The 19,383-nt window shown below is 47.6% G+C and overlaps 1 protein-coding gene across 3 annotated transcripts in view; it reads right to left on the bottom strand.

Annotated features, from left to right (window-relative positions):
* The window catches only part of LOC310902053 (uncharacterized protein), an 85,187-nt gene that overhangs the window by 60,520 nt on the left and 5,284 nt on the right, over positions 1-19,383 (bottom strand). Inside the window, exons 2-3 of one of the 3 annotated variants that reach the window (XR_014586423.1) lie at positions 4,627-4,823; positions 1,700-1,796 (exon numbers count right to left, since the gene is read on the bottom strand). The exons of 1 other annotated variant lie outside the window; for it this stretch is intronic. The gene's annotated coding sequence lies outside the window, so the exon portion shown is untranslated. One more of the 3 variants, XR_014586424.1, reaches the window with a different exon arrangement.

Here is a 19,383-nt window from a genome sequence, read left to right as displayed (position 1 = left end):
GGAGGGTGAGCTTTCCTCCCTCAGCTTAGAAGGGAATTTTCGTGTATCAGTGCTTGCGAGGATGTTTTCATCTGCTTTCCAGCAAACTGTCAGAGCAGCATTAAAACCTAAAACTATTACTATGGGAGTGATCTGTCATTCAGACATGCCTGATGCGTAAATCTCTCCCTCCAGCACAAGCATTCCCTGGAACTAACACAAGCACAGCCACGGCAGAGTTTGCCTGCCCTGGAATGAGCGTGTCATGCCGCGCCAACGTAAGGAATGCCATCAACGCTGCACAGACAAGACCTGCGGTATTTTCCAGTGCTTTAAGGTTAGAAGGCAGCTCCCATCAGGGATACCGGCCAAACACACCGTGTAAATGAAGCTATGCAAAATGGAAGCGGTCCCTAACAGAGACCCAGGAATGTCACAAGATCATGGGCTTCCCCAACTCAGACAACACCAGGGTCCGATCAGGCAGCGGGATCTCCCACCAGATGAAAGCAAAATTGACGTTTATGGGTACTCAACATTTTTGACTCTGACAACGTGCTGGTGGGTCTCCTGTGAGCTGGAGGTCATCGAACAGTCTGAGCACTGAAGAAAACTGCATTAGTCCTGAATCCCGCAGAAGCATCTCCTACAGCGAGACCATCATCCCTCATTTCCAGCAGGACCAGGGACAAATGCCCCAAAAATGATGCCCCCAACCTGTGAGGTGGTGTTGTAGGAAGGGGAAGCAGCTAGCTGCCTCCACAGCAGGACTGTGGAGCAATTAGAGCACTTTAAAATTAAGTGTGTTTTATGTTACTTAGCTTCTCTTCCCTCAAGACCTTCTTTCCATTTAATAAAGTATTGCTTGTTAAACCAATTGATTCACGTTTGCAAGTGAGGAAAATTAGCTTCTCAGGCCCCAGGTAGCGTGGTGTAATTCTTAAACTTCCAGGTGGGAGCTCCAAGAAGCACCTGACTAGCAATCCCTCTCAACTGGGGCTGGGCCCATGCAACTGCTAGCCAAATTCTGGCAGAGGCTTCTCCTGTCAGTGACACGAGAGCATCACCCGGCTGCCAACACCCTGGGACACCAGCTATGAACGGAGAATCCTTTAACAGCCACTGGTATTTTTTATGTCTCCCCAGAAGGCCAGACACAGGGCAGTGTTATCTCAGGTGGCTTTGTTCTAGCTGGAGACAGGCATCCCCCGAATACACCTGGCAGAAATCAGACGTGTGGATTTTGAGATGTGGCACTCAGGTGTGGTACTCCCTGGGGCAGGCTGCCCGAGCTTCCCACGGGACCTGTTACTCATCTCCGCCGCCAGCACGCGGAAGGTTTCCGCAGACCAAATGGCATTCAGCAGCCCTCTGGAAGCACTCCACAAATCGGTTGTTTCCACGACCCAGAGGAGGGGAGAAAATCAGTTGCAGTGTTCATTCTCCTTTTTGTGGGACTTTGAGGGTCCCTGTTTTTCCCCTCTCACAATAAGCTGAATAAAACAGGCCTGAACAAAACTGCCAAGCCTAACACAAACTTGCAGGACCATTTTTAGAGCTCCAGCCATCCAGCCCATTGCCTGCTCCGTGCAGCCGAAAACAGGTTTATGCTGCGATGATCAAATTACTACAATGGTACAGGAGCTAAGAGAAACATCCAGGGTGTTATTAAGCGTCAGTAGAAAATCTTACGGCACTTAAAGCATCCAGTTATTTTTACCTGGGGTGCTGGTGATTAACAAGCTGTGAATGTCAGATCCATCTAACTCGCCCTGAAAGCACAGGAGAGGGAACCGAGGCACGGGTCCTTAGCACCACTGAAACAACACAGAAGAAAGAACTCTTATTATTGCTGGTTCCACTGCCGCATGTCAGTTTGACTGAAAACCTGCCCTCTGACAGCACAGAGGTGACTCAAACGCCTCAGGAGATGGAGCAACCAGCATTGCTCCCCAGCTTAGCTTACGTTACACCTCACGAGATGAAACCCTGAGGAATCAGCATTCCTTGTATTCCTGCCATCCACGGGGGGTTTAATTCAAAGCTCTGCCCCCTCCTCCCCACGAGGGAGCCGGAGCTTTATGACTACCAATTACGACATGGTGCAGAACGCCTGGCGTGCCTCGCTCGGTGCTATCACCGGGCTGCGTGCAGAACACAGCGTCTGCTCCAGGAAAAAGTGTGCGGTGAGGAATCGCCTTCCAGGGGAAAATATGTATCCAGAAAGAATGCTGTGTATTCCTCAAGCCTCCCATTAGCAGACACAACAAATCATGGGACAAAATCTCTTCTTATTACGGCACTGGAGTTGTCCCAGGCAAATTGTGATTAGGGCACTGTTCCCTCCCCGTTCCCCAGCCCGTACCCTCGGGCTGCCTGAGCAGCAGGCCCTGAGCCACCCCGTCCTGCTGACCCGCGTGGAGCAAAGCCAGGCAGATAAGGAAGGAAGGAAGGAAGGGACTCTAGAGACTGGAATTTGTCGCGGAGCTATGAGTCACCGCTCGTCTATGCGGGACGCGACGCAGCAGAGCCCAAGGACACGCTGAAACCCACCCTCGGCATTTTCCTCTCTAGGTGGGGCTCACTGCACAGGATTTCCCCTTCCTCGCACAGATACACAAGGTCATTTGTAAACTAAAGCGACAGCCCGGCCGTAACACCTCAGGGCGGCAGGTTTGGGACAAGCAGCACCCAGCTCTCGGGGTGGCAAATCCGAGCCCAGCAAGGCACAGCCCTCAGCACCTCCAAGCAGGCTGGGGTGAAGGCCCCATCTTGCAATTTGGGACAGTGGTGATAAAAATGGCTAAAAACGACCAGCACACCCCGTGCTGAGTGCCCAGGCCCCCTGGCCTTGCCAGCTGACAGGCAGGGTGACGTGGGGCATCTTTAGCTAACATGAACCATAACCTAGAGTGCAGAAGCTCAAGACTCTCCTCAGAGAGCAGCACCAGCGGCTCGCTGTCAAACTGAAAGGCTATTTTCCACCATGATCTGTCTTAGGTGGCCTGAACACTTTCACAGATAACGTGGACGATGGAGAAGGACATGCTTACTAATTCTGCAGATGACAAAAGCTGTAAGGAAGTTTGAAGACAGGGCTAAAATGAACATGATCTTGACAAGTCAGGAGAACCAACAGTCTTAAAAATGTAACCTGTTTTGTACTCTTGTGAAGAAAAATGCAATGCTCTATACTTAGGGCCGGTATGAAACAGGGCAGGGCAAGGCAGTGGTGCAGGAACGCTGCTGGAATGGTGGCAAGGAGCTATAAAATAAAATCGGACCAAAAATGTCCTACTGCAGACTTGCATCATAAAATGCAGCATCTATAACAAATCCCCACGGAGTAACAACAACAACAACAACCCCAGCCGTCTTTAGACCTCAGAAATTTAAAAATCTGTGGCCAACTGGAGAGAGCCAAGTGTCAAAGGAACAGTAAACAAATCTGTCGTAATTCTTTCAACCTTCCTGCCCAAAGCGAAGATCAAAGGAAATCTTCCTAAATGTTATATATGAGAAGGACTTTACAAAATTAGGAAGGGATAATCTAGATATTATCTCCCAAAAGGAAGGGGAAAAAGTAATGAGGTGATATGTCAGCAGACAGAGAACATCAGAAGGGGATGCTTCCTAGCAGCAGCCACCACGAGGCACTAGCGAGACTGCTGGGGGGCTGAGGAGCATCCATCACCAGACACAGCTAGGAGCAGGACGGCCAAATCCCTTCCAAGGACGACATACCTGTAGCTGGACAAGCTAGTGGGACTCAACCCTCTGGAGAGCTTGCAACACCAAGCCTCCTGTTAAGTCCAGTGGCAGGGATGGGAGCCAGCCTGCCCCCAAGCTGCCATCAAGCACCCACTCAGCTCTTCGTACGGAAGAGCAAGTAAGTTTGGAGAGGTCAAACAGACCTCAAAGCAACACTGCTTCAAAATACCTGCCTTCCTCCCAGGGTTGTAGGCGAGCTCTGCATCGGAAACTTAAGAACGGAGTTGTCTCCAGCTGGACACAGGAAATGTGAAATAACATACTCTGACTTGAAGAGTTTATGTGAATCCAGTGAAAACTTCCTGAAGTGGCTGCCTCAGCTCAGGCCATTCAGTCCCCACACAGCAGCCTAAATCGGTGGCCTCATTTCCAGACACCCACTGAGCGCTCAGCAGCTCCTGGAGAGCTGAAGAGGAGCCCGCGACTGCCTGTCACATCTGAGAGCTCAGGCCACTTTGGCCCTGAAACGTGGACCTGAAAGTAATTTTCTGTGCAATTTTTCACAGTCCTAATCCTGGTGTTTTGTGAACACTTTCCCTTTCTAGGCCATTATTTTCTTTGTAATGTAAAAATAAATATTTCACATTAAAGCAATGCTAAAGCTCCAACTTTGGAAATCTTCAATGGGCACAGAACTTCAGGCTGAGAACTACAGAACTGCGACGATTTTACCATATCAAACAGGGTTTGCACTCCCACATCCCCTCCTGCATTAAGAATTACGTCCTGACTTGCATTATAATCACATTAGGGCTCCAGTCCTGCTTTGGAAATTTCACGGCTGCAGGCAGGGACGTATCTTCCCAAGCACAGCACCCATCCCCAGCTAAGCCACGTGCAATCATTAATGCTGCAGCCAAGAAGCTGATTTCTCACTTTGTGAACGTCCCAGTTACCGCATCCGGAGTTTTGGCTGCAAAAGTGCACAACACTCAACACCCCCCTCTATTAAAAAAAAACGCAAAGAAGGAACACAGCTCCAGCGTGACATGGAGAGATCTTGTTACCATCACTCTGAGAGAATTATAATGATGGATTTCTTTTTGTAGCTTCACCAAACAAGTATGTTGTACCTGTAGGAGGGACAAGGAGTTGAAAAAAATAATTTTGCAGCCCAAAATCTTATTTAAACAAAAATAAAATGTTTCAAACATGATTTTGGGTAAGTTTTGAACTGGCACCACAGCCAGAGCAACAAGCACACAGTGCTGACCAAAATCAACTCAAATGGGGTGCCAGCGTCGGCACAGCACTGAAGGGAAGAGCTCCCACCTGCTTTAGGAGCTGCTGTATTATCTGTTGGCTTCCTTTCGTCTGTTGCATTCATCTGAAGTGGTGGCTTTTATTTATTTTAAAGGGTTCCAATTCAAGTGTCTCAAAGTTTCGTTCCCTTGACCCTGTCCTTTTTCGTCTTCACCAGCATTACAGACAGTTAAATGAGATTTATGGGGAACAACAAGTCTGCAGAGAATAAGAGCCCTTACCTGACCTAAACTGCTTAAATCTTGGCTATCTTAAATGAAGCACCAGTGAACCGCTGATCCAGTTACAGTATTTTAAAGACATAATTCTTCACAAAGTTTTATTTTGCATCTGTTCATGCTGTCTTCTACTTTTGCCACCTAAAAATTCAAAATATCCCGATTATATCCTTGAACCAAGCCTGAAACGTGAAGCATTGCCAACAAGTACCTGCTGAGTCCACTTCAGTTAAACACAAAGATCAGCAGCATCCATTGTCTCAGTAATTTTCTCTTCATCATTATTAAAATGTGAGATTTTCTTACGTTCACATTCAAAACCTGACAATGAGGGAAAAAAAGCCTCTTTCCCCTGCCCACAAATGAGTCACCCTGTCACGCAGCAGCTACAAATTTGGAAGCCATTTCGCGCTCTCGCATGCGACACCCCCAGTTTCTCAGCAGAAAACCAATTTCTCAGCAGAAAACCATCACCTTGCAGTCCCGGCTGCTTAATCGGAGTGACCGGGAGGCAGCATCCCCGCGACGGCACGGGACGGCCCTGCGACGTGGCCAGCCCCTGCGCTGGAGCCATCCTGCATACTGCCGACACTGCCCACCTCTGCAGCGGCTGAGGAGGCAGCCACACGCAGAGCCAGCACCCCAGTCCTGGCCCTCTCGATGTATTTGGTTTACCAGATGCTGAAAACAAAGCAAGAGCTGAATCGCCGTCAGCAGCACGCACCTGAGGTAGCCAGAGCTGAAGAGCTGAGGGCACAGCAGTTCTGCAGGAGGTTGACAACGTTAATGTTATTTTGGGGTAGAAGTGCATGTGTTTCGAGAAGTGACTCAATGCTCCGTCTCTCACCGAGGAAGCTCCTGTTATGGTCAATTATTTTATCCACGGGGTTCATAGAAAGAACTGGCAGTGGGGTGCTCTTGATGGGAATTTGGCTGTACTTCGCTATGAGGAAACAAACCCTGAGGTGATTTTCTCTCCCAGCTACTCCAGTTAGCGATGTTCAAAACAACACAGGCGATACGGATCACGTGTTTACAACTCTTCATTAGGTGACCAGGGGAGACCCTCAGAAGCAAGCCCAAAGTACAGATCACAGCCACAAAGGAGACGCTCTGAGCGAAGGGTGAGGTGTGAGGACAGCTGATGGATGGATGCACCCACAGGATACACCGCAGCCGTCTTGAACATCCTCTGTCAGCCACAGGAGGGCAAAGCGAGCCTGGCCGAGCTGCACAAGCCCAATGACAGCAGACAAACCACACAAGTGGCGAAGGAGAGAAGGGTTTTCCATACAGCAGCATCTCCCCAGCCATCAGCAAGCATCCTGGCAGCCACCCAGGTGTGTCCGCCAATAACAGTACCATGTGTGGAGACCTGAGCCAGCTAAACGGGTCGAGAAGACACACACACACACACAAAATTAATCTTTTTTTTTTTTTTCTTAGAAAGATAAGGCAGACCTTTGCTGCAGGACCTGTGGGAAATAAAGGGTACTCATTTTATTCATTTTTCATCCTAGCTTGGAGCTGTTGTAGACGGGGTTTGCTTTCTTCCCCACTTGGACGTGTTCTCTTTTCTCACTACGATAAAGTCAAAATAAATAAATAAATTTTCATTTGCCCTTTGCATGTTCGTATCATCCGAAGGGGAAATGACCTCAACACACAGGTGCTGAAGATGTGACCAGAAGAAGACAACTTGGAATAGGCTGCCTCCACCTTCACATACCTCAACAGCCATGCTCAAAGCAGTTTGGCTAAAAATCCTGATCTCCCAGTCTAAGAAAAAACACATTTCAAATGTAAAAATCATACAAGACAAAAAGACTTCTCAAAATCAAATAAACAAGGCTTTTCACAGGGAGGTATATCCTAAAGAAACAAAACCAGGGGAAAAAACCCTTAACCATAAAAGCCAGCTGCGAATAGTTGCCATTAACACACCAAAATTATCACCTCTGGTTTCCTCAAAAAGAAGCCATGACCTCTAAAGCCAAAAAGCTTTACAACATAGGATTATATATCCTTGCCTCGCAGTTTTCCAGCCTGTAACATCTCCTTGTTGATCGCCCTCATGCTTTCAGGCCAATTTTAGTTAATGAAAGCAGTCTCTCATAATCAGAAGACTGGAAGCTTAAGCCTTAAGGAAAATACTGTCACAAGGCACCCAATAAAGAGCAGGGCTGGATTGTGGAGTGCAGAGACCCTTGAAGATCAAGGCCGTGTGTTGTATCTGTGCCACTCGCCTGTTTATGCGGGAAGCTCCTGCCTGGTTGCCTCCCTCGGGTGGCAGGCAGTTGAGTTTTCCATCTGAGAACTGAACTTACAATTTCCAGGTGTATTTCAAAAGGAATTTGAAAGATCCCCTGCTTGTCATCGGGTATTTCAGTCCCATCACTCACCTCAGAGCTGAACAACTGAGACATTAAAGGGAAAGCCCATGTGTCAACAGCAGAAAAGAGGAAGATGTTACGAGCAGACCTGAGGAAAAGGCAGCTTATGATTAAGTCATGAAATTGTAATTAGGGGCTTAGGAGAGCTGGAATACCCGAGCAGATAGATACTTTCTTTGAGGCTTCCTCCTCGGGAAGGCAAGAGGCTCTGTCGTTAACGCGCGCGGAATCTGTGTCAGATCCCTGCCAACTTCCAGTGCTCAGAGAGGAGGCTGAAGCAGGGGTCAGAAATTTGTGCCACCGACTTCTTTGGGAAACGGCACAGGTAGAGTCAAGAGAAGCCGGCAGGGGTCGAGCTCAGGGGCAGGCAGGCTCGGGGGGACGCTGCAAGGGAGACTCTGGGAATGCCTGCAAAGACAGCGAGCGGTGCTGGGGTTAGCAAATACTGGGACAAAGCGCAAGCCAAAGAGCTGATTCAAGCCAGGCTGATTGGAGGAACATCAGGATCTGTTCCTCAGATGTACATGGGGAACAGATGAGCGAAATATCTGAAACAAGCATTTTTGCTGTTTTGAGGTCTTGCAGGTTTTTAGGGGGATGGAGGTGCTGCTTTTGAGGACCGCTTGAGCAAATGCACTATTTGCATGTGATTAGGTTTTGCTGCTAGGTGGTCATATTTGCCATTTCGAGCTTAATTAATTACTAAGGCACCTGGAGACTTACTAAGATTTGAGAAATTTGGTATATAAAAGCTGGAGGAGAGACCTCGCTGCGACCTCCCCGAACTTCAGGCAAGTAATGAAGTATTCTGAATAAACTTGCATCGATTGTCTGGGCAGCCAGCGGTAATTAAAACAGTAAAAATTAATAACAGAAAGGTCTGCGAATATCAAGACTCACAATAAAAGCCTAAATTTTTCCTGAGTAAATTAGACGGAGGAAATGAGGCGCATTTCTCTCTAACACTGATTTACTAGAGCTGCTCTTTGCGTTTTTGCCATTGCCATTAAAGTAATGGTTTTGATTGACAGGATCTCATTTTTAATTAGCCAGATCAACCAAGGCACAACATCAGCGTTTCTGAAAGCATCTGAAAAAGCAGCCTACTTCTGCAAGAAAAGCTTATTTCCATGTGAAGATTAAAGCTCCCAGACAGCAGCAATATGTTTCTCTCTGCCATTTCACAAGGCAGGCTCGAAAACATCAGGCTGTACCACACCAGAGATTAAAAGATCCACAGAGATAACGCGTAACCAGTCCTGCTTCTCACGGGTCTTTCTTCCTTAACCCCGTCCAGCAACAGCCTTTAACAGCAGTATAACCACGTTAATCAAGGATTATTACGAGAGATCTCGATGCAGCACTTTCACTGTTGCACCGCAGAGCGCCCCCACCCCCTGACCCAGCGCAGAGAGAAGTGCCCCATCGTGCTGGGCAGAGCCTGGGGATGGTGGCAGTCTGCTCCTCTGCTGTGCCATCTGCCAAAGGCCTTGGTCAGGCAACAACCCCGGCAAAGTCTCCATGCTGTCCATGTGTCCATGCCGAAAAGCTGTCTAAACCCCGTTATCTGCTCTGCTTGCATCTCCAGTTACATTCTTGCTGCCCAAGACATTGTTAACCAAGCAGCATGTTCCTGAAGCACAGGGTTTTTCCAGAAGACCTTTCAGCTTGGAGATTCAATTCACCTGCTCAGGAGAGCATGCAGCAGGGCTGCAGAGAGCACAAGCAGACGCACACCCCCTGGGTTTTGCAGGTCAGTGCTATATGGGGGGACTGAACGTCCCGTCTTGGCACCTAACAAACACTGGAGCAGGCAGAAGCAAAATTGGCACTGCATTGGAAACACACCCGCTATCTTTACTCCCCAGCCAGATGTTTCCATTTTGATTAAAACGGTCCAGAAGATTTTTTTTTTTGGTTTGTTTCTACATGAAACAGACACGGTTAAAAACCTTGAAAGCTGCCGCAAAGAGAAATCATCGTTCCCTGGACAGCTGCGAGCAGGCGGTCTGCCAGCTCCCGAGCAGGGAAACAAACCCTTGTAGAAACTGTTCCTGCACACAGACTGCTTCTCATGGGCTTGTGCTTCCCTCCTGGGCTTCATGGCCCCCCGGCATCAAACACTGCAGGGCCTGAGTGTGGTGAGCTGCCCTTGGGTGGACTTGCAGACACCTATCCGCAGGGAGCTATTTCAAAGAGAGGGCTGGACCAAATATTTCCATACAAATAAGTTCAGACTCCACAACCCCACCGTTAACGCTATGGCAGAGCTCCGCTGGCGGTGGAGGTCCTGATGGCCTCCTGCTCGTGCAAACCACCAGCTCTGCCTCTCTGATTTACACCAGATTTCCCAGACCCGCGACACAACCCATCTGCGAATCCTACAGGACACTTACACAGCCTGATCAGCAGTCGTGCAATTACGTATTGAGTCTGCAAAGCTCTACTGCAGCTCCCAGCTTTGTTTTAGATTCCCCCTCCCCCCCTCTTTTTTTTTTTTTTTAGCTCTCAATGACAAGCTAGGGGCTACGTTGACTTCTGCTCCACGTCAGCAAGGTTTTCACCTGTCGCCACGACCCCTTAATGCCGTGCTGAGGATGGAGACTAGCAGTCTCCTTGCCTGGCTCTCCTCCCCGCCGCAGCTTTTTTCCTCCAGGAGCTCATTTGGGCTATCCGAGCTCCCCCTCTCGGCTTCAGGCGCTGGCGAGGCTGGGGCAGCCCCGGTTGTATTTATGGTTCAGCGTTTCCCTACGGCTGGCACAGCACCGAGCTTTCACCTCCCTGATCCCACTACCGGCGGTACTGCAGCCCTGGAGCAAAAAGCTCCAGATCCCCACAAACCGCAGCAAGCTTGCACCACCTATCGACGTGCCCGAGCCATTGTTTTAGGGCAAGGAACCGAGCGCAGCATCTCAGCAGAGCCCCTTAATAACACAACCCATCACATTTCAGAGTGCCCCAAGTTTTTTCCACAGCAAGAGAGCATTGATCCCACTGTAATGGTCCGAGCTTCCTGCTGTGGGCATTGTCCATCTGCTTTGTGCTATAACAACCTTAACGTGCAGGCTGCAGCATTACCAGTGCACATCAGGCTCCTACTCCTTCAAAGCTACGTACTCACTTGGGAAAGCTGGTCTTATTCCCATTTCCCCCCTTCTGCCTAACCCATGCTCCACTTTCCACCAGCTCTGATTTTTTTTCCATGAATCAAATCCAGGCAACGGTGTCGGCATTTTCAGGCTACGCCCAGACGCCTGTGACACTCCGGGATGCATTTAATTTTCTTCATAAAAGCAACACAAGGAATGAGCAGCAGGAAGTGCTACCACGTAAACACCCAAATCTTCCATTCAGCCCTGGGTCTTCCCTAACCTCACCAACAATATCCTGCAGCACGTGCAGGGGGAAGACTTGTAGGGGGGACTTCCTTCAGAAGGGGAAGGCCCCGTGTGGGTCCCACATCTGGAGCCAGGCCAGACACGACGGGGACAGGCGGGATGGACCACACGACTTGTGCTACGAACCCTGGGGACAAGCAGAGGCGGGCCCCGGCCAGGGGCTGGGATGGGGCCGTTTCAGCAGGGTCCCCTCGCACTGCGAACTCCCAGCATCCACAAAAATAAGACCAACCTCATCCATCCCTGCTGCTTTGACTCCTGCACAGAATGCCTTCCAGAAACCTCCGTGCCAGCCCAAGGTCCTCAACAAGCTCAAAAAACCACCTGAAGTGGGAGCACAGGCTGGCCACCCCCGTCAGACAGCGCTGTGCACGAGCTCAGCTGAAAGAAGGAACTGAATTAAGGGGGTGCTAGTGCTCAGAAATGCTTCAGCAGCTTCAGGTGAGTTGCCTCAAGCACAGAAATTCTACTTTTGAGGGCATTTTGACACTTAGCAATTAGGCAGAGCTTTCTTCTCTAATTGAAGTAACAAAAACCAAACCCTTCCAGGGCAATCATCCACTGGAAAAACACATAGGTTTTGGAAAACTGGGGGGCTTGATATTTTTTTCTCTAGCAGTTTTCAAAGACAGAGGGTGATGTCCACTTTTACAATGGAGCTCGTTCAAGTAAGCAGATAAATAAATAAAAAGCTATTTCAACCTTACTGGCCCGATCTGCTGTGTTAGGAATCCATCAAATCTTCGCAAGAGCCCAAGCTGCTTACCTGCATGTTATGTGCTTACACCCAGGGCACATTACTCAGCACTTGGAAGAGAGATTGGTGGCATCCAGAGACCAATTTATTTCTTTTTGCAAAGGATTCTGCTCTGTAGCAGCTTCGATGCTGTTTCACATAGTGCAGCACCTCCCAGGTGCCAGCCATCTCCAAGCACAGGTAAGAAACCCACGCCAAGAAAATACAGCAGTTATTTCTTCTACACTTCTAAATAAACATACCTTACTTTTTCAATATATCCACTAATATTACCCGGTTCATTAAATGCTGCATGGGCTGTACAGCTTGAGAGGTCTGTCACATATGAGGTATTGTAATCCATTTTCATCCAACTCTTTGATATCTGGAAATATATGTTTGTATATATACATATATTATAATAATATATATAACACTAATTATTTTCAGAACAACCTACTAGAAAACAATATCATCATTGCAGAACGCATGTTACTTGCCCAGGCCATTCCTTGACTGTGATAAGGGAAGCACCAAAAAGCACCAACAATCCCCAAAGTGCTTCCTGACTCATGAGAACCACATTCTCATCTTTATTATAATATTATTTCTTTCCAAAAATTATGGATGAGACAAGCCTTTTGATATTCAGTAACCTGTTTATGGGAAATGACTTTACACAAAACATCAAATGAGTTGACAGCAAATTGAATTTAAAATATGATTTTTTTAAATGCTCATGAAATTCATATCGCTTTAAATATGAATTAGCAGCAGTGCCAGAAGGGATGAATGCATTTCACTACCCGGCTGCAGATAATTTAACTGTACAGTTTTACCTCCATACCCTGTATTCACTCTACTTTCCTATTAAGCGGGGAAGGAGACTTTTGGGGTACTCTTGCTTGGTTCACACACATCTCATGGCAGTATTGTGAATCCTGGTCAGACTTCAGATCTAATAATTACATTCCTCCTACAAAAATTCTTCCCACAGCTTTAACAGAGTCAATATTCTTTATTTTCTGCCCATAAGTAAGCTGGGCTTTTAAAGATTTGCTGCCTGCCACCCTGAAGTGAAGCTGAAGCGATGCATGCAAATTATTTTGAAAGGTCTCTGGGCCCCGATGAGAAAACAGGCTCGGCTTCAGGATCTCACCAGCATTATTGAATTCACACAGGAAATAGTAATGCACATTTGATGATTCATACTAATCTGATAGTCACCTTAACAATCATACTCCGGCAGGTTAACGGGCTCGGATAAGATTATATCCAAAACTGCACTTAAAACTTGAAGTGGACCTTTTCCCTTTGCTCCACGGGCATGCAGCCGGACGCCCCTGGACTTCCCACCTTTGCCGTGGGAGCAGGTCGCGAGCAGCCAGCAGGACCAACCAAGAAGCAACCTTGGTGATCTCCAAAACCAGCCAGAAACCACATATTTGAGCCAGTGTCCTCGAAATTTAAATACCTGCATAGCCCTGTGTGCTACAGAGGCATCAGCTCATGTTTCAGCCCACCGACAGAACATTTAAAGACACGGCGAAGTGCCACAGATGTATAAAATTTAAGAGCGCTCCAGCAGAGAGTGACAACTAAAATAAAGCTCTCTGCATAAAATCAGCTTTGTGTATTTTTCCACCCTGTATCAAATTACAGCATCCCAAAATTATGTTAAGAGAAGCCCTGCCGAAAATGTGAGTTTCTGTATTTCATCAGCTATCAGAGATGACTCAGGATTACAAGTACTGAAATAAAATGAACATCCTGTTCCAGTTTCTTAACTACATTCTCTCCCTCAAATAGCATCAACAAGTGACTCAGTACAATGTCATAACAAACAGTACTTTTGTTACAGCAGTGTACTTGGCAAAAAGCAGCTCTCTCAAATAAATCAGCCACATTTTACTGTAGTTGCTAATCAGAAGATCTTCATTTTGTCTTGGAAGGAAAAAGTATATATAGTGTAGAATAAACAGATGGCGAGTAAACGATGTTATTTTCATAAGCAAGTGGGAAAACTATTTGTCTGCATTTGGATGAACCAATAAATGATGTTTACGACTACATTCGGCTTCAAACTGTAACACCATGCTCTTTGATCTCACAGAGACCAGCCAAAGGCACATCCTTTTCTCTTTCAGATTTCGGCTGAAGGGCCCCAAGTGCTAATGCCACCCAGGCGAGGGAGAAAAGAGCTTATGGCACAGCAGCGCCAGCCTACATCACTACAACATCCAATTCCTGGTGAATAACTCTGGATGAAAGGAGAGAGCACCCCGAGAACCCATTCATTCCAGCAGACACACAAAAAAAACACTCAGGAAAAATAAGTTCCTTCTCAGCTGTAGCTAACTCAGTATTTAGGTGTAGCTATATTAATTAGTTACAATCCAGAGATTGCACAGGGTAAGTAGCAAGCTCTAATAAGGCAAAACGATGTTCTGCTTTTCAACACGCGCATTTGTTGCAATTTCCTCCAAGTGGAGCATGCTCTATGAGAACTACAGCTTCAAACAAAACAGCGATAGCAATTCTTTCCTGTGTGAAGCGAATTTGAATACAGTTCTTGAAACCCACCTGGCTTCTGCTCTGGCCACCCTCCTCCCAAGCCCAGGCCACTGCTTTGAAGCTCGGGTTTTAACACAGCGGCAGCCCAGCGAGGAGGGCGGCTGTCGTAGCATCACGCACAAGACCTGGGCAACCAGCAAACACAGGGTTTGGGATTTCATCACAATACAAACCTAAAAGTACTAGCAATGCAAAAACACGGAGCTGAGGTTTGAAGGTTTGGGGGAATGGAGTTGCTTTTATTATTTTAAGCAGGGACCTCTCCTGCATGCCAGCAGAAAGCAGCTTCCTCCCCTAGCCCCTTAGATTTACAACAGATGTTATATCTATTGTCATCTCATGACAGTTCAGGCATTCACACGGGTAAGTATTTCGCTTTCATTCCCCTCTTTCCAACTTAAGAAAGTTGTGCTCTTCTAAATAATGACTTCTATTGCTATAGAAACCATATAACTATTTAGCTTGCAATCCAGCAGGTCAGAATACTTCTGGTCATCTTAAATACACTCAGTCCTGCTGTGCAGATATGTCCATGCCAAAGCAAAGGCAGTACTTGCAGGATACCTTCTTTAGATCACATAGAAGTGGGCTGCTTTGTCTCAAAAGAATTATTTGCACAAAGTGTAACAGACTTCTTGCTGCAGAAACATAATGAATGTACCCCAAATGGTTTTAAAACACTTATTCGATGATGATGCTACCAAAGTTAGGTATTTTCTTAAGACACTGAGGAAAGGCAGATGTGTGGAAACAAACGTATTGTTCTTTGGTAAAACTAAACATTTCTCTGCTAAAGAGAAAGAAACGTTTTTAATGTAGATATATCTTGAAAAGGGCATGTTTTGTTCGTTCTCTTACTCCACCAATGTTGTAGTCTCCCAACAGCCCCTTACTTCAGATTCAGGCTCCGTCCTGGTTTCACATTTTGTTTGGGAGCCAAAATAATAACCCCAAAATGCCCCAGCCCTGCTAATCCAGCTAGGAAGGGCAGCATGAGCAGGAACATGAGGCTGCAATGTGTCCAGACACCACACACTAAAGGCAGTATGGCAATAATCTCTCTGTCATTAGCTAAAGCTGCTGCTCAGACTCCGGGTATTTTCTTAGGTTGGTGAAAGACAGACGTCTAGCTTCTTGATAGGGCCAATGTTTGAAGCCATCCAAGTCAGAGGTTGGATTTGAGGTCCACCAGCCCAATGCTGTGTTTGTTAGCCCCCGCCTGACTGCCCACCTCTGCCTCAGCACAGGAGGGAGGCCCTGCTCTGCAGTGAGCCTCCTTTAACAGCTGTTTCTGCCACTGCTGACAGGATTAAAAGGGAAAAAGAAAATCAAACTGAGATTAGCTGCAATAATAATTAAAAGCTGACCTTCCAGCAGTTAAGCAAGACATCCTGCCTTTTGAAAGGGCCAACCCCAAAGGCGCAAGGGACAGTTTTGACACTCTCCTGCTGAGTTATTCTTCACCCATTTACAGGCATGCAATTCAACATGTTTTATAAATCACCACCTCAAAGCAAGACTGAAGTGACCAAACCCGCTCACATTTCCCATTTGCAAGACTTCTCAGTTCTTCAAAGAGCAGAAAGGTATCTGTTTCGGTAGTAGGGGGAGAGCATCGTTAGCTTTTCTCAAATACCAACCACTCCTATCCTTGCATAGAGCCAGAAATCTAGATGCTAGAGATTACCACTAGAGACAAAACTTAGCTGCTCCGCATTTCATTACTTTACAGGTCAGCACCTCCCTCCCTCTCCAGCACTTCCCTCAAAACTTGCTGTCGCAATGGGTATTGCCCAACAGAGCCAGGCTGGTGACCAGCACACCAGCTACCACCTTGCCAGTGTCTCTCTCCACAAGTTTTGGCATTCAGAAACACCACAATCTTGATATTTAGATATTTGTTTAGCCATTTTCCCCTAAATCTCAGTATGACGTTGAAATGGGCTTTACTAGGCACTCGTACAGCAGAGCTGTAGGGAAACCAGCTGGTTGATTCAGAAGAGCGTGGTCCTTGTAGCATTCTCCTCTGGGATTTTCTTGAAGCATAAAATAATAATAATTTCTATCACTTTTTCTACCACATCATTAGTTTTATTTCCAAATCCATATTCTAGGGGGAAAAAAATCAATATCCTGTCCATGTTCAGACTATAGATGTTGCAGCACAGAAGGGGTGAAAGGATCTCCTACATTAGGAGAAGAAACATGAGGGCAGGATTACAATGCCGCTCGCAACCCAAAACCACAAAGACGTTACCGCCCCTGCCAAGTGCACATTTTGTCACTGAAATAATTGCTGCTGCAGGCCAGCATCAGTCCAAATCAACCACCTATCAACAGAGATAGCATGCACCTAGAGTTGTGTTATGACTTTTATGTTTTATCTTATGGAGAAGAAAAGCAGGAAGGAACTAGTAAGGAGGTAGACAACTTGGATAAGGGTATTTTTCCTGTCCCCACAGCTGAAGGCAGTGTAAGGTCAGGATTCAGGAGCCCAGTTTTGGTAACCTGCATCAAAAACACAAGGGAGTTTGTCAGACAAGCCACAGAGCAAGGCTGGGGGCAAAGAAGCCAGAATTCATCTGTAAGCCTATTGTAGCTGAAGATGTGAGAGCAAAAGGATATGAAGGAAGAAAGGGAGGTGGCTGGCAATATTGCCCTGCAGAAATGATGTGTACCAGACACAGCTGCTTCAGTGACCTCCCTCTGCTAGAATCATGTACTGTTGTCCAGACAGCCTGAACAGCAAACCCTGCCAGGGCCACAAAGCCAGCCAACAAGCCCTTATCCCATCCTCGCCCAAAGACACCTACAGAAAAAGGAATAAAGACATTTACACACCATTGCCACCACCAGTTCTTATTTGGCATCCCGCAGCCCACCTCCCAGCACCAGGCATGGCGGTGGCATTCAAAGAAACCCACTTCCACCGAGGGCACCTGCCGCATGTCAGAGAGGCAGCTCTACCCGCAACTCCATGGAATTATTTACCAAGCAGTTTGCTAAATTATACAAAGGGAATAATTTGCAATGTAATGGTGTGTTTGCATTCTGAATATCTGATTTCCTGTTCAACAAATAACCTAAACACTCCCAACCAAATGAAATGTAGACAAGACTTAAAACATTTGAGGAAAAGCACTCATCCAGAAAATTAAGGTCAACATGGAACAGATGGTGCCTCTGCAAAATGTGTCTTCAACATTTATCTTTATGTAAAATAAAAGTCTTTTAAAAACCTCTGGCTGTTTGGTGACAGTTGGACTTGAAATATTGAATCTTGCACTCCACGGATAATAAAGAAGCACTAAAAAATTACTTCAAAATACTAAATCTAAATAAAATTCTCTCAAATACTGCACAATAGGATTTTTGTGGGCATGTAAATACTTATCAATAAAAGATAGATTCAATCGCTTCTGTAACCACTATAAATATTGCAAGTGCTCTCCACATTTCCATAAATATGACCCGCAACTCCCAAGTGAAAAGCTTTTTCATTTGCAGCCGTCAGGAAAAAAACGATCCTTTCTTCTTTACCAAAGTCTTCTCGAAGGCCGAGCTTGAAGCCCGGTGCCCGGGGAGTTGTGAACGACTTGTTACGAGGATGCACGAAATGCCTTCCCGAGCCCCAGAGGCTCCGGCGTCGGGGCAGCGCTGCTAGAGGGCATGCAGTGTCACACGTACCTCAGGAGAAAACGGGGGGCTCCACTTGCCGAGGCAATCGGCTCCAGGGCAGACGCGATCCGCAGCGGCGCGGGGGATCGAGGCGGGCACGGCTTTTTGGCCGGCATCGAGGCCGCTCGAAGCAGCTGAGGGAGCCGCCGGCACCCTGCAGCCCTCGTGAGGGAGGCTGAGGAGGCAGAGCCGGCAGCGGCGGGCCGTCTGCATCGGGCATCGCGGCCATTTTGCAGTCACCCGCCGAGGCGAGCGGCTCGGGGACGGGTGCGTTCTTACAGGCCTGTCAGTGCCCGGCAAAATTATGGGGAAGATGATCCTTGAAGTTACTGAAGCACACCTGGGGGACAATGCAGTCATTGGTCCCAGCCAACATGGGGTCACGAGGGGTGGGTCCTGTTTGACTACCGTGATTTCCTTTTATGATAAGGTCACCCATCTAGTCGATCAAGGGAAGCCAGCTGACATGATCTTTTTGGATTTCAGTAAAGCTTTTGACACGTTTCTTTTTTGACACAGACAGTCACCAGTGGGGTCCCCCAAGGCTCCATTTTAGGGCCAGTCCTCTTCGATGTTTTTATAAATGATCTGGATGTAGGACTAGAAGGTGTTCTGAGCAAATTTGCTGATGACACCAAACTTGGAGGAGTTGTGGACTCGGATGAGGGTGGAAAGGCCTTGCAGAGAGATCTGGACAGATTGGAGAGCTGGGCGGTCACCAACCACATGAAGTTTAACAAAAGCAAGTGCTGGGTCCTGCACCTGGGACGCGGCAACCCTGGCTATCCGTACAGACTGGGCGACGAGACGCTGGACAGCAGCCCCGCAGAGAGGGATCTGCGGGTTGTGGTTGGTAGCACACTGAATACGAGCCAGCAGTGTGCCCTCACAGCCAGGAGGGCCAACCGTGTCCTGGGGTGCATCAAGCACGGCATCGCTAGTCGGTCAAGGGAAGTGATTGTCCTGCTCTACTCTGCGCTGTGTGGCCTCACCTCGAGTACTGTGTGCAGTTCTGGGCACCACCGTACAAAGAGGGTATAAAACTGTTGGAGAGTGTCCATCCAGACAAGGGCTGGTGAAGGGCCTAGAGGGGATAACGTATGAGGGGCGGCTGAGGTCACTGGGCCTGTTCAGCCTGGAGGAGGCTGAGGGGAGACCTCACCACAGTCTACAGCTTCCTCACGAGGGGGAGTGGGGGGGCACGTGCCGATCTATTCTCTTTAGTCACCAGCGATAGGACCCAAGGGAATGGTGTCAAGCTGCAGCAGCGGAGGTTCAGGCCAGACATCAGGAAGAGGTTCTTCACTGAGAGGGTGGTCGCACACTGGAACAGGCTCCCCAGGGAAGTAGTCACTGCACCGAGCCTGTCTGAA

This window comes from Anser anser (assembly GCF_964211835.1).
Source record: "Anser anser genome assembly, chromosome: 6".
In the NCBI taxonomy this organism is placed as follows: Eukaryota; Metazoa; Chordata; class Aves; order Anseriformes; family Anatidae; genus Anser; species Anser anser.
This window is presented reverse-complemented; position numbering and strand designations above follow the sequence as displayed.